The sequence below is a fragment of the Parasteatoda tepidariorum genome, chromosome 2 (assembly GCF_982258835.1).
Source record: "Parasteatoda tepidariorum strain Cologne lab strain chromosome 2, Ptep-v5.0, whole genome shotgun sequence".
Lineage (NCBI taxonomy): Eukaryota > Metazoa > Arthropoda > Arachnida > Araneae > Theridiidae > Parasteatoda > Parasteatoda tepidariorum.
In genome coordinates, this window is record NC_141756.1 from 98463804 (window position 1) to 98477168 (window position 13365).

The window sequence follows — 13365 nt, forward strand, 5'->3', positions numbered from 1 at the left end:
CCAGGAACTCCATCACAAAACAAGTCAAAAGAAGATAAACCACAAATCCCAGGAATGCCTCAAATCCCGGGAATGCCAGAATTACCAGAAATGCCACGAATTCCAGAACTACCGGGAATGCCCCGAATCCCAGGGAATGCCACGAATTCCAGGAATGCCACAAATCACCGGATTTCCAGGAACTCCCTTTATATTCCATAAAAAAATCAAAAAATGGAAAAACGACAAATTCCAGGTATGCCAGAATTACCTGGAATGCCTCAAATTTCGGAAATGCCAGAATTACCCGGAATGCCGGAATTAACGGGAATGCTACAAATACCCGGTTTCCCTGGCTCTCCCAGTAAAGCGTGATATGTTTACGAAACTGAGATACTTTCCAAACATTAGCAGCATGTCTTTTGTTCTTCTTTTTACAAAAAAAAAAAAAAAAAAAAAAAATTCTCAGATAAATTAACATCTATAATTATTAACGTATTTTAAATTAGTTCAACTTGTAATTCAAAATTTCTTGATTTATTTCCAGTCTAGAAAATAAACATCTGTGTAAAAATAAAACTCATGGCTGTCAGTCACTGCGTCATAAATTTAATAAACATAAGCATTCTAAAAATCTGTGTTTTTGTACAAATTTAAGGAGCGTCATTTTTCATTTGTTTAAATTGGATTTTTTTCCTTCTGGAATTTGATTCTTAACACATTTCCGGGAAAAACTGTTTCTCTCTTTTTCAAAACCTAAGTTTTCATAAAAAGCGACTTTTTTTAGCCAAAAATTTTTTTTTCGTCTTCTTCAACACGTTGCATCAAAATTTTTTTCTTAACCCTATGATTCCGACAATATCGTAGAATTTGTGGTTTTCATTACGGTACTTTTCAGAATGGCGTTTTTTAACTTGAACTCGCCCATAGTTAAGACAAAGAATATAGTTAAGAGACAGGAAGGGGGAAAGTCGTCCCCTTTAACTCTATTCAAAATCATTAGTTAGTGGAGAAGGTACAACAGGTGTTATCAAACTGCTCATAACCTCAAAACTGCATGTTTCCCAAGAAGGGAAGTTAGCACTTTCGTTGACTAATAAACGAATTTTACTGATTTTTTTTTTTCACTTCTTTTCAACCGTATCGCAAAATTGAAAACTCTCTTAAATTATAATATTGCGATAGTTTTGAAATCTTGTATTAGTAAATATTTTCCTTACTTGCAACTATTATTACTGTTTATTTTTTTAATTTTTCGTTCTGCATTACATTCTATTTTTCAATCAGTCATTGCATTATTACTTAGTTTCTCTTTTAGTGTAGGTGGCTTAACAAGAACTAATGATAGAATGGACCTTTTTTGAAATATTGTTTTAGATCAAAAATTACAAAATTTAGAGTTAGTATAAAAAATAAAAAAAAGAAGCTTTAAAGTGAAAATTTACCTTTGTTGCAGAGAATGGTTCTTGTGATTAATTGTTGAATAATTTTTTGAAGTGAAACTTCTAATGCGACTTCCAACAAGGTTGCGTTAAACATTTAACGCTACCGTTGTCATGGAAACTAGATTTCTCTTTACGTTCGTTGAGCGCACGAGGTAAGATGTAATAGTGGCGTTAAAGAAAACAAAGCGACATTTTTTTTTAAATTCGCCAAGAATACTTTACTGAAATTTAAAACATTTAAAAATAAGCTGATTTCTTATTATAATTTTTTTTAAAAATATATTTTATTATTAATATTTTTTAAATAAGCGAAATTTTTTTTAAATGAAACAAAGCATTGTATTTAAAAAGTTAATAAGTATATTTTTTTATTAAATACAATTAAAAAAATACTTTGATGCACATAGATACTCTGCTTTAGATAGTACTTATTTTTCTATGTCTTTTTTTTTTATTTTTGCCGTTTTTTATTTGATAAGTGAAACTTCTAATGCGAGTTTCAACAAGGTTGCGTTAAACGTTTAATGCTACCATGGAGGGGGTATGAAAGCACTGTTGCGTTAAACGTTACATGCTCCTCGGGAGGGGGAATAGAAAGAGACAGAGCGAGAGTGAATGCGTGGCACTCGAACGCATGCGCGGCACTCGAACGCATGCGCGTAGAAATAGATAATTAAAAGATGCGATCAATTGTGAATTGTAAGCAATGTTAATAAAGTTTGTCTTAAAGAAACAATTTGATTTCACTAAAAATCAATTTCTACCCCTTCCTATTTTCATTTCCACATTACGAAGTTTCACTTCTTCCGCACGGAGGGACTCCACGTACTATTTTTTTTTCTCGATAATCATTTGTTTCTTTTAATCCCTTTCAAAGAAATATTGCCTGGTTCAAATTTAAACTTAAATATGTTTCACTCCTTCCAAATTTACCTTTTGGCTTAAAAATACTCAAAATTTATGTTTACATTATAGCTTTTGTGACTTGAGTCAAGTATCTCAATGAACAAATTAGATTATTTAGCATTATAAAATAGGCCTTTTTTCTAACTATGATCATTATTTTGCTATTACCAATTTCTGCGCTACAAAGATTCAAATTCTATCCAAAGCAGTGGCGTAAGCAGAATTTTTTCAAGGGGGGTGTTCATAATTTTCTGAAACTACTAAAAGAAATTCCGAGTCTGTAATAAAGCACTATTATTTCTCTAATTTAGACAGCTAGACAATTTTGACTTTTTTTTTAGACAACATTGCTTAGTTAAATTTTGATTTGATTTTTTAAGTTTCAGAACATAATGTAATATCTTCTAAAAAAAGTTCAATGTCATATGGGTGGGAAGTAACACTTTGAGAGCCACTTTCACATTCATCAGATTTTGTTATGCTAGAAACGTTTTCTTCAACGGAAGTATCACATTTCCGTACAACAGAAAAACTTACATTGGTTCTAGATGCTGTCACCTCACTAATTTCAGGACGCGGTTTTTTCGCAAAATAATTAAAAATTGTTAAATTCTTGCGTTTTGACATCCTAAAGATCCAAGAGCAGCAAATATATATATGGATTGGTACAGAAATATCCGCTATGCTACGATCTCAAAGTTTCGAGCTGGAATGAATAACTTCAACGAGCACCGTATCTCCAATGGTATTGTTACTGATATCTTCACTAGTCGAAATAGTGGCGACGACGGGTTCGGCGATTGAATGAATTTTTTGTTGAGATAAATCAAAACAGATTTAGCGGCAAGCTCCGAAAGACAAGTGGCAGAGATGAGTCTTAGTCTGACTAATTAACTCCACTGTACTCCGTTCCCCCTTTTATATAATTTTTCACCGCATCTCCAAAATTCTCGAATTGTCTCAAAGACGACAGAACGTCTAGGATTCCAGAATCATCGCGTAAAGACCTCACGAATGACAGCCAGTCTCGAAAACTAAACTGGTAGGACAGAAAGGAACCAGTCCGTATAACACTATCACGTGAATTTGGTTTCAAAAGTATAACCCTATTATAGTAAATGTTTTTTCAGTATTCTGAGAAATACCGTGAGAAAAAAAAGCAGACATAAGGCAGATAAAAATATATAGTCTTAAAAAATAATAGCTCGCATAATTTCTACTAAAATTTTTATTTTTGCCATTTTGTCTGAGCTCAAGGGGGATGTTTAAACCCCTCCCTTGCGTACGCCACTGATCCAAAGAATACATTTACGATTCAATAATTAGAAAAAATTCCAAAATCAAAGTTCATATGTTGGATCGATTAAGAAGAATGGGGACAACCTTGACGAAAACAAAACAAAAAAAGCTCAATGGAGAGCAAAACCAAAATATGCCCTTCACAATAGGCTAAATATACATATAAACGGTACCATATATTATAATCAGGTCGTGTAAATTTTACCCGATGGCATTTTAGGTGATGAGCAAAAGAAAACAGCCACTAAAATAGATTCTGGATATTGTTGGATGTAATTAATCGCTATGTGAAAAAACTTTACTCTTTCTATATGAAAAAATTCCGTTGTTTTTCTACGGAATGTGTAATAATCGTAGTAATATGTTCGCTAACAAGTTTTCACTGAAAATGCAGAAATATTTCTCTTTTTGTGACGCCTATATCACAAAAAAAGAGGGGGCGGGAGGTTTAACAAGATAAACATACTTTTTTTTTTCTTTTAACTAATTTTTTTCTTCTTGGCCAAAAAATATAGGGGTAGCCGCAATCTAGAAGTATGGTCCCCATAGTTTGGGTTAGGAGAGCGATATCTAAAGTTTGGACCCCTTAATTTTACTTTTTGCGTAACTCATGATCTTTTTAAACAAATTGAAAAAATTTTGAACACAATTATAAATTTCATTTATCTAAAGATCATTCCATGAAAAAAATAAGTTTTGGTAAATATTTTTTTTTTTTATTTAATAGTAGTCGAAAAAAATTTCAATGGTGAGGTATACAATATTTTACATCACTTTAAAGTATGCACTTTTACATGGCAAAATACAAAATTTTAACGAAATAAGTTGAATAGTTCCTGAGGAATCGAACTTTAAAGAGATCGTATATTTAAAATTCGATTACTTAGGAACTATTAAACCGATTTCGTTCACATTTTGTATTTTGCAGTGTAAAATTCAAAATTCTAATTTTGAACACAATTATAAATTTCGTTTATATAAGGATAATTCCATGCAAAAAATAAGTTTTGGTAAATATTCCTTTTCTTTTATTTAATAGTAGTCGAAAAAAATTTCAATGGTGAGGTATACAATTTTTTACATCACTTTAAAGTATGCACTTTTACATGGCAAAATACAAAATTTTAACGAAATAAGTTGAATAGTTCCTGAGGAATCGAACTTTAAAGAGATCGTATATTTAAAATTCGATTACTTAGGAACTATTAAACCGATTTCGTTCACATTTTGTATTTTGCAGTGTAAAATTCAAAATTCTAATTTTGAACACAATTATAAATTTCGTTTATATAAGGATAATTCCATGCAAAAAATAAGTTTTGGTAAATATTCCTTTTCTTTTATTTAATAGTAGTCGAAAAAAATTTCAATGGTGAGGTATACAATTTTTTACATCACTTTAAAGTATGCACTTTTACATGGCAAAATACAAAATTTTAACGAAATAAGTTGAATAGTTCCTGAGGAATCGAACTTTAAAGAGATCGTATATTTAAAATTCGATTACTTAGGAACTATTAAACCGATTTCGTTCACATTTTGTATTTTGCAGTGTAAAATTCAAAATTCTAATTTTGAACACAATTATAAATTTCGTTTATATAAGGATAATTCCATGCAAAAAATAAGTTTTGGTAAATATTCCTTTTCTTTTATTTAATAGTAGTCGAAAAAAATTTCAATGGTGAGGTATACAATTTTTTACATCACTTTAAAGTATGCACTTTTACATGGCAAAATACAAAATTTTAACGAAATAAGTTGAATAGTTCCTGAGGAATCGAACTTTAAAGAGATCGTATATTTAAAATTCGATTACTTAGGAACTATTAAACCGATTTCGTTCACATTTTGTATTTTGCAGTGTAAAATTCAAAATTCTAATTTTGAACACAATTATAAATTTCGTTTATATAAGGATAATTCCATGCAAAAAATAAGTTTTGGTAAATATTCCTTTTCTTTTATTTAATAGTAGTCGAAAAAAATTTCAATGGTGAGGTATACAATTTTTTACATCACTTTAAAGTATGCACTTTTACATGGCAAAATACAAAATTTTAACGAAATAAGTTGAATAGTTCCTGAGGAATCGAACTTTAAAGAGATCGTATATTTAAAATTCGATTACTTAGGAACTATTAAACCGATTTCGTTCACATTTTGTATTTTGCAGTGTAAAATTCAAAATTCTAATTTTGAACACAATTACAAATTTCGTTTATATAAGGATAATTCCATGCAAAAAATAAGTTTTGGTAAATATTCCTTTTCTTTTATTTAATAGTAGTCGAAAAAAATTTCAATGGTGAGGTATACAATTTTTTACATCACTTTAAAGTATGCACTTTTACATGGCAAAATACAAAATTTTAACGAAATAAGTTGAATAGTTCCTGAGGAATCGAACTTTAAAGAGATCGTATATTTAAAATTCGATTACTTAGGAACTATTAAACCGATTTCGTTCACATTTTGTATTTTGCAGTGTAAAATTCAAAATTCTAATTTTGAACACAATTATAAATTTCGTTTATATAAGGATAATTCCATGCAAAAAATAAGTTTTGGTAAATATTCCTTTTCTTTTATTTAATAGTAGTCGAAAAAAATTTCAATGGTGAGGTATACAATTTTTTACATCACTTTAAAGTATGCACTTTTACATGGCAAAATACAAAATTTTAACGAAATAAGTTGAATAGTTCCTGAGGAATCGAACTTTAAAGAGATCGTATATTTAAAATTCGATTACTTAGGAACTATTAAACCGATTTCGTTCACATTTTGTATTTTGCAGTGTAAAATTCAAAATTCTAATTTTGAACACAATTATAAATTTCGTTTATATAAGGATAATTCCATGCAAAAAATAAGTTTTGGTAAATATTCCTTTTCTTTTATTTAATAGTAGTCGAAAAAAATTTCAATGGTGAGGTATACAATTTTTTACATCACTTTAAAGTATGCACTTTTACATGGCAAAATACAAAATTTTAACGAAATAAGTTGAATAGTTCCTGAGGAATCGAACTTTAAAGAGATCGTATATTTAAAATTCGATTACTTAGGAACTATTAAACCGATTTCGTTCACATTTTGTATTTTGCAGTGTAAAATTCAAAATTCTAATTTTGAACACAATTATAAATTTCGTTTATATAAGGATAATTCCATGCAAAAAATAAGTTTTGGTAAATATTCCTTTTCTTTTATTTAATAGTAGTCGAAAAAAATTTCAATGGTGAGGTATACAATTTTTTACATCACTTTAAAGTATGCACTTTTACATGGCAAAATACAAAATTTTAACGAAATAAGTTGAATAGTTCCTGAGGAATCGAACTTTAAAGAGATCGTATATTTAAAATTCGATTACTTAGGAACTATTAAACCGATTTCGTTCACATTTTGTATTTTGCAGTGTAAAATTCAAAATTCTAATTTTGAACACAATTATAAATTTCGTTTATATAAGGATAATTCCATGCAAAAAATAAGTTTTGGTAAATATTCCTTTTCTTTTATTTAATAGTAGTCGAAAAAAATTTCAATGGTGAGGTATACAATTTTTTACATCACTTTAAAGTATGCACTTTTACATGGCAAAATACAAAATTTTAACGAAATAAGTTGAATAGTTCCTGAGGAATCGAACTTTAAAGAGATCGTATATTTAAAATTCGATTACTTAGGAACTATTAAACCGATTTCGTTCACATTTTGTATTTTGCAGTGTAAAATTCAAAATTCTAATTTTGAACACAATTATAAATTTCGTTTATATAAGGATAATTCCATGCAAAAAATAAGTTTTGGTAAATATTCCTTTTCTTTTATTTAATAGTAGTCGAAAAAAATTTCAATGGTGAGGTATACAATTTTTTACATCACTTTAAAGTATGCACTTTTACATGGCAAAATACAAAATTTTAACGAAATAAGTTGAATAGTTCCTGAGGAATCGAACTTTAAAGAGATCGTATATTTAAAATTCGATTACTTAGGAACTATTAAACCGATTTCGTTCACATTTTGTATTTTGCAGTGTAAAATTCAAAATTCTAATTTTGAACACAATTATAAATTTCGTTTATATAAGGATAATTCCATGCAAAAAATAAGTTTTGGTAAATATTCCTTTTCTTTTATTTAATAGTAGTCGAAAAAAATTTCAATGGTGAGGTATACAATTTTTTACATCACTTTAAAGTATGCACTTTTACATGGCAAAATACAAAATTTTAACGAAATAAGTTGAATAGTTCCTGAGGAATCGAACTTTAAAGAGATCGTATATTTAAAATTCGATTACTTAGGAACTATTAAACCGATTTCGTTCACATTTTGTATTTTGCAGTGTAAAATTCAAAATTCTAATTTTGAACACAATTATAAATTTCGTTTATATAAGGATAATTCCATGCAAAAAATAAGTTTTGGTAAATATTCCTTTTCTTTTATTTAATAGTAGTCGAAAAAAATTTCAATGGTGAGGTATACAATTTTTTACATCACTTTAAAGTATGCACTTTTACATGGCAAAATACAAAATTTTAACGAAATAAGTTGAATAGTTCCTGAGGAATCGAACTTTAAAGAGATCGTATATTTAAAATTCGATTACTTAGGAACTATTAAACCGATTTCGTTCACATTTTGTATTTTGCAGTGTAAAATTCAAAATTCTAATTTTGAACACAATTATAAATTTCGTTTATATAAGGATAATTCCATGCAAAAAATAAGTTTTGGTAAATATTCCTTTTCTTTTATTTAATAGTAGTCGAAAAAAATTTCAATGGTGAGGTATACAATTTTTTACATCACTTTAAAGTATGCACTTTTACATGGCAAAATACAAAATTTTAACGAAATAAGTTGAATAGTTCCTGAGGAATCGAACTTTAAAGAGATCGTATATTTAAAATTCGATTACTTAGGAACTATTAAACCGATTTCGTTCACATTTTGTATTTTGCAGTGTAAAATTCAAAATTCTAATTTTGAACACAATTATAAATTTCGTTTATATAAGGATAATTCCATGCAAAAAATAAGTTTTGGTAAATATTCCTTTTCTTTTATTTAATAGTAGTCGAAAAAAATTTCAATGGTGAGGTATACAATTTTTTACATCACTTTAAAGTATGCACTTTTACATGGCAAAATACAAAATTTTAACGAAATAAGTTGAATAGTTCCTGAGGAATCGAACTTTAAAGAGATCGTATATTTAAAATTCGATTAAAACGATTTCTTTCAAATTTTGTATTTTGCAGTGTAAAATTACTTACCTTAAGATGATGTCAAAATTTGTATACATTACAATTCAAAATTTTTCGACTGTTATTAAATCAAATAATAAATACTTACCAAAAGTTATAATTTGCGTGGAATTATTTTTAGATAAACAAATTTAATAATTGTGCACAAATTTTTTTAATTCGGTTAAAAAGGTCTCGATATACGTTGAAATACGCGAAAAATAAAATTAAGATCAAGGGGTAAATTTGGGACCCTATATTTTGGGGTCAGAAATCCAAATTAGTTAAAAAAAAATTTATGTTTATTCAGAGAAAATACCTTTTTGTGTTTGATTTTGTAGCTCAAAATATCGTCTGCATTAATCAATTAGCATATTTCAAGTTACCCCCTTGAACCATTAAGAATGAATTATAGAACGTGAAGATCCGGTGATTATATCAAAAGTTATTTAGGCGGGCGATCCGTTTTTTTATATTGCGCATTTTACTTAGAATTAATGTATGTAGCATCTTGTATTAGTATCAAGTTCAGAAATCTAATTAAATTTAAGCAAAGTAGCTAGTTTGAAAGTTATCGAAATTTTGATAAATTTTCTTTCAGCGTTCTGAAACAATTGTAACTTGTACTGTCACAAGGCGCAGGGCAACAGATAAATATTGAACATACTTGTCAGAAAGTTGATGGAATTGTGATCGACGATCAATTAATTCTATTATAACGGTTAGGAAACGGAATTTCACAGGCATGGACAAGACGGGCATAGGAATTAGACTACTTTTGAAAGTCGAAAAATAGTCACAATTTCTATAGATGGTAATTTCTGTTTGGTAATAATAGGACGATAAATACTGTTCGCTAATGTCAAGAAATAGTTTTTGTCAAGCACACAGAGGTGCAGTTAGAATTTTAATTTAGGTTGCAGTTACAAATTAGGTAGTTAAAAATTGGTAGGAATTTTGATAGACGATTCGCGTTACTAGGACGATAAATTGTGTTTTTAGCAATAAGAAAGCGATTGAAACTTGTAATATCATCCAGCTTTGAGTTTCAATTACAATTGTAAGTTCTAATTTTAAAGTAGTCATAGTTTGGTTTAACGATAAAATTCCTATCGATGATAACATCGCGATAATTTCTGCGTGTAGCAGTTGAGAAACGATGAGAACTTGCATAGTCGGCCATTCAGATCAGAACTAAAGTTCTATTTTAAATACTCTAGCAAGATTTGAAATTGTCGAAATTTTGTTCACTCATTTTTTCTCAAAAATAGCAATAAATTCTGCTCGCATTCATCATGAAACGATTTAAACTGTATTGTCTTTGGGCATGGAGCATTATAGCCTATCGGAAATAATTCGAAATTTCGATAACAAGTTTTCATTAGTAGAGACACAAAAGCAAGCGAATATAAACGTTGCAAAAATGCACTGTCGTATTTAATTACATTGAATGTCACATTTAAGGTCTAGTTACCTTCCTTAACCTCTTCGAGACAGGGCGAGTCATATTATGCATTCTCATGGTGTTGATAATCAGGGTAAAAAAGATAAAACTGGTAGCTAAACTATTTTTAAAGCAGTTCATTTATGGGCGGGTTAATGATAGTTCGTTTTATTTAATTCACCACTACTTAGTTTGAATTAAAAATTTTATAATTACACTTTTAGCACACATGGATTGGATGTGTCAGATTTAAAGTGAAAGCAAAAATAAATCTGTCATATAAGCTATGCCCAAACTTATGCTACCACTTTTTATTTTTTACCATCCTGATACTGATTCCTTACCAATACATTTATAACTCGCCAGTCCTGAAAGGGTTAAATGCGACACTAACATATCTTTGCCTAGGTTACAGATTCAATTCCAGCAAAAAATAAATTTGCTTAAAGCTAAATGAAGTAATACTTAAGCCACTTTCAATGAATATATTCAATCAGGGAGCGTAGGCAAAAAATAAGCACTTTTCAAGCACTCAAAAAATATTTTTAAGCACTTTAAAAAAATATCATAACTAGGCAGGGTTGGAAAGTTTTTGATAATTGACGGTTTTATTTTGTTTTAACTGTCATGTCAAAAAAAAAAAAAAAAAAACATTTTGGCATTGTTTTTGACAATTGTCAAAAATCATGAAATTTTAAATCATATAAAACGAATGGCGTTTTCATGCGCTACGGACTGACAATAAGCCGAAATTAATTGGGGTTGAATTAATTGTGAAAACGTTGAATAGAACAATGTGAATTGTGTCTTTCTGCATAATTCGTAGAGAAAATCAACATGGTAAAGGAAAATGTAATTTTGAAAAAGGTAAAATTAAGCACTTTTCAAAAACAACTAAAGAAAAAAGCCCCTTTAAGGGCTTTTAAAAAACGAAAATAAGCTCCTTTAAAAACACTATGCATCCTGTCAATAGAAGGCCAAAGTTGATCTAAATGCGACTTATGTGTCGTATTTAGGCACACTGACCTTACATGTGCCTTCACGTTAATGTAACTGAAAGTAAATATATACTATTTTGAAATTTTTAACAAAAAGTAACTGGTAACATTCTGCTACTATTTTTTTACCGACAATATCTCAGAATAGATAATTTAAACAAAACCTTTATTTAAACAAATATTTTTATTTCATATAAAAAAATCTTAGAATTAACTATTCTACAATTTTCTTTTCTTTTTTATTTATTTTACAGCCAGAATGTTTTTGCATAATAAATTGTCTCAATTTTTTTCACCTTTTTCTGGGTATATATGAAAGACTTTAAAAATTATAATTGTAAGATATTTTTAGTTCAGTAAATATTTTTTTACACTATAGATTTTTTAGTGCAATTTAACCTTTAATTTAATGTAGGCAAAAGGGGCATAAAAACAAAATAACTCAATTTTACCCATTCAGTTCTTATTATAATAAAAATTTAATAACTTAGGCCTGATGTTTTTAAGTTTAAAAATGAAACCTGATTTTCTTTTTAAAAAAAAAATCTAATTCAATCTTTTTATTGGATTTTTTTGCTCTCAAAGAAACAACAAATATTGACCATAGTACACAAAAACTACTAAGAGATAAAAAAAAATTTCAAACAGTACCTATTTATTTCTGTGTAGTTATTTATATTTGAATAGAAACAAGGCTCAATGACATTATCTCTTTAATTAACTTAATTAATAAAAGATTACAACATATTCGTTTTAAAATAATACCAACTTCATGGGAAGTGATTCAATGGTTATGTTGATCAGCTCAACAATGTCTACCTACTGTATATTGTATTGCATAGATAACTACTATGAGTTATAATGAAGAAAAAAAATTATCTTCAAAGAAAATAGATAACTACTATGAGTTATAAAGAAGAAAAAAAATTATCTTCAAAGAAAAAATTTTTTTTTAATTAATTTAGCATTGAATATAAAATATTTAAAAAAAATCAATTAGTAAAGAGCAAACATATCTTTGTAAAAAGTAGTTTAGAATATTTACAACTTGTTTGCCCCCTTTTGTATGAAAAATGGACATCCAGAGAGAATAAATCCCTGTTACTTCACCTATTGTATCACCATCTTATACTGCGTGTATAGTTTGTCTACAGTAAGAACTCCCCCCACCACAAAGTCTGAGGCCGTCTGCTGCTAGGGAAACAAGAATAGTGCATTTTAGAGAGGATAGCCCTCTAGTGCTAACACAATAGACCGAAGAAAAATATTTTTTTTCTGCCGACCCCACACCCCTACTTGAAGAAATTATACCTCGTTACAGTAGCCACCGACACGGGTCTAGGCGAATGACCAGGGGAGTTCTTACTTGAGACAAACTATATCTAAGACAATTTTAACATACACAATCTGTGGTTACAGGTATAAGAGGAATCAATTACAAACGCAGTTATTACAGACATGAGATTTTATCACAAACTGAAAACAGAGTTGCATCCTGTGTACATATATATAATATATATTTTTAAGAAACTCAAATAAATTTAAAAAAAAAAAGAAGATTATAATTAACATGTTAGCTAATTACTACCGGGATTGCTGATTTTTTATGAGTTTGCTTCTTGTAGGCTATACTTTATGATTAAATTCCCCGTCCCTATATTTAATTTATTATTAAAATATTTAATTTCAGTAATGCTGTTTCTATAAATCTTAAGTTAATAAATTGTGCTTATTATTGGATAATATCTAAGCTCAATAATAACTGGTTTTGTACACTTTAATGCGGAAGTATATTTCGGGTAAATATTTTATCCCAGGGACAACAGAAACAAAATTATTTTGTAAAACTGATCCTAATTATCTAAGACAATCAACAACATAGTGTTTGAAATTCGTATGAAATACAATGCCCCATGTATGATCCAAAAAACAAGTTTCAAACTAATAAATAATGAATTCAGTATGAGATTACAGCATATTGTGAACAAAATGTGGAAATATGTATAAACCCAGAAGTTGTTAACTAC

General features: G+C 28.6%; 1 protein-coding gene across 1 annotated transcript in view; it reads right to left on the reverse strand.

The window, feature by feature from the left end:
* LOC107442800 (calcineurin subunit B type 2) overlaps positions 1-13365 on the reverse strand; it is a 132399-nt gene that overhangs the window by 48449 nt on the left and 70585 nt on the right. The window lies entirely within an intron of this gene.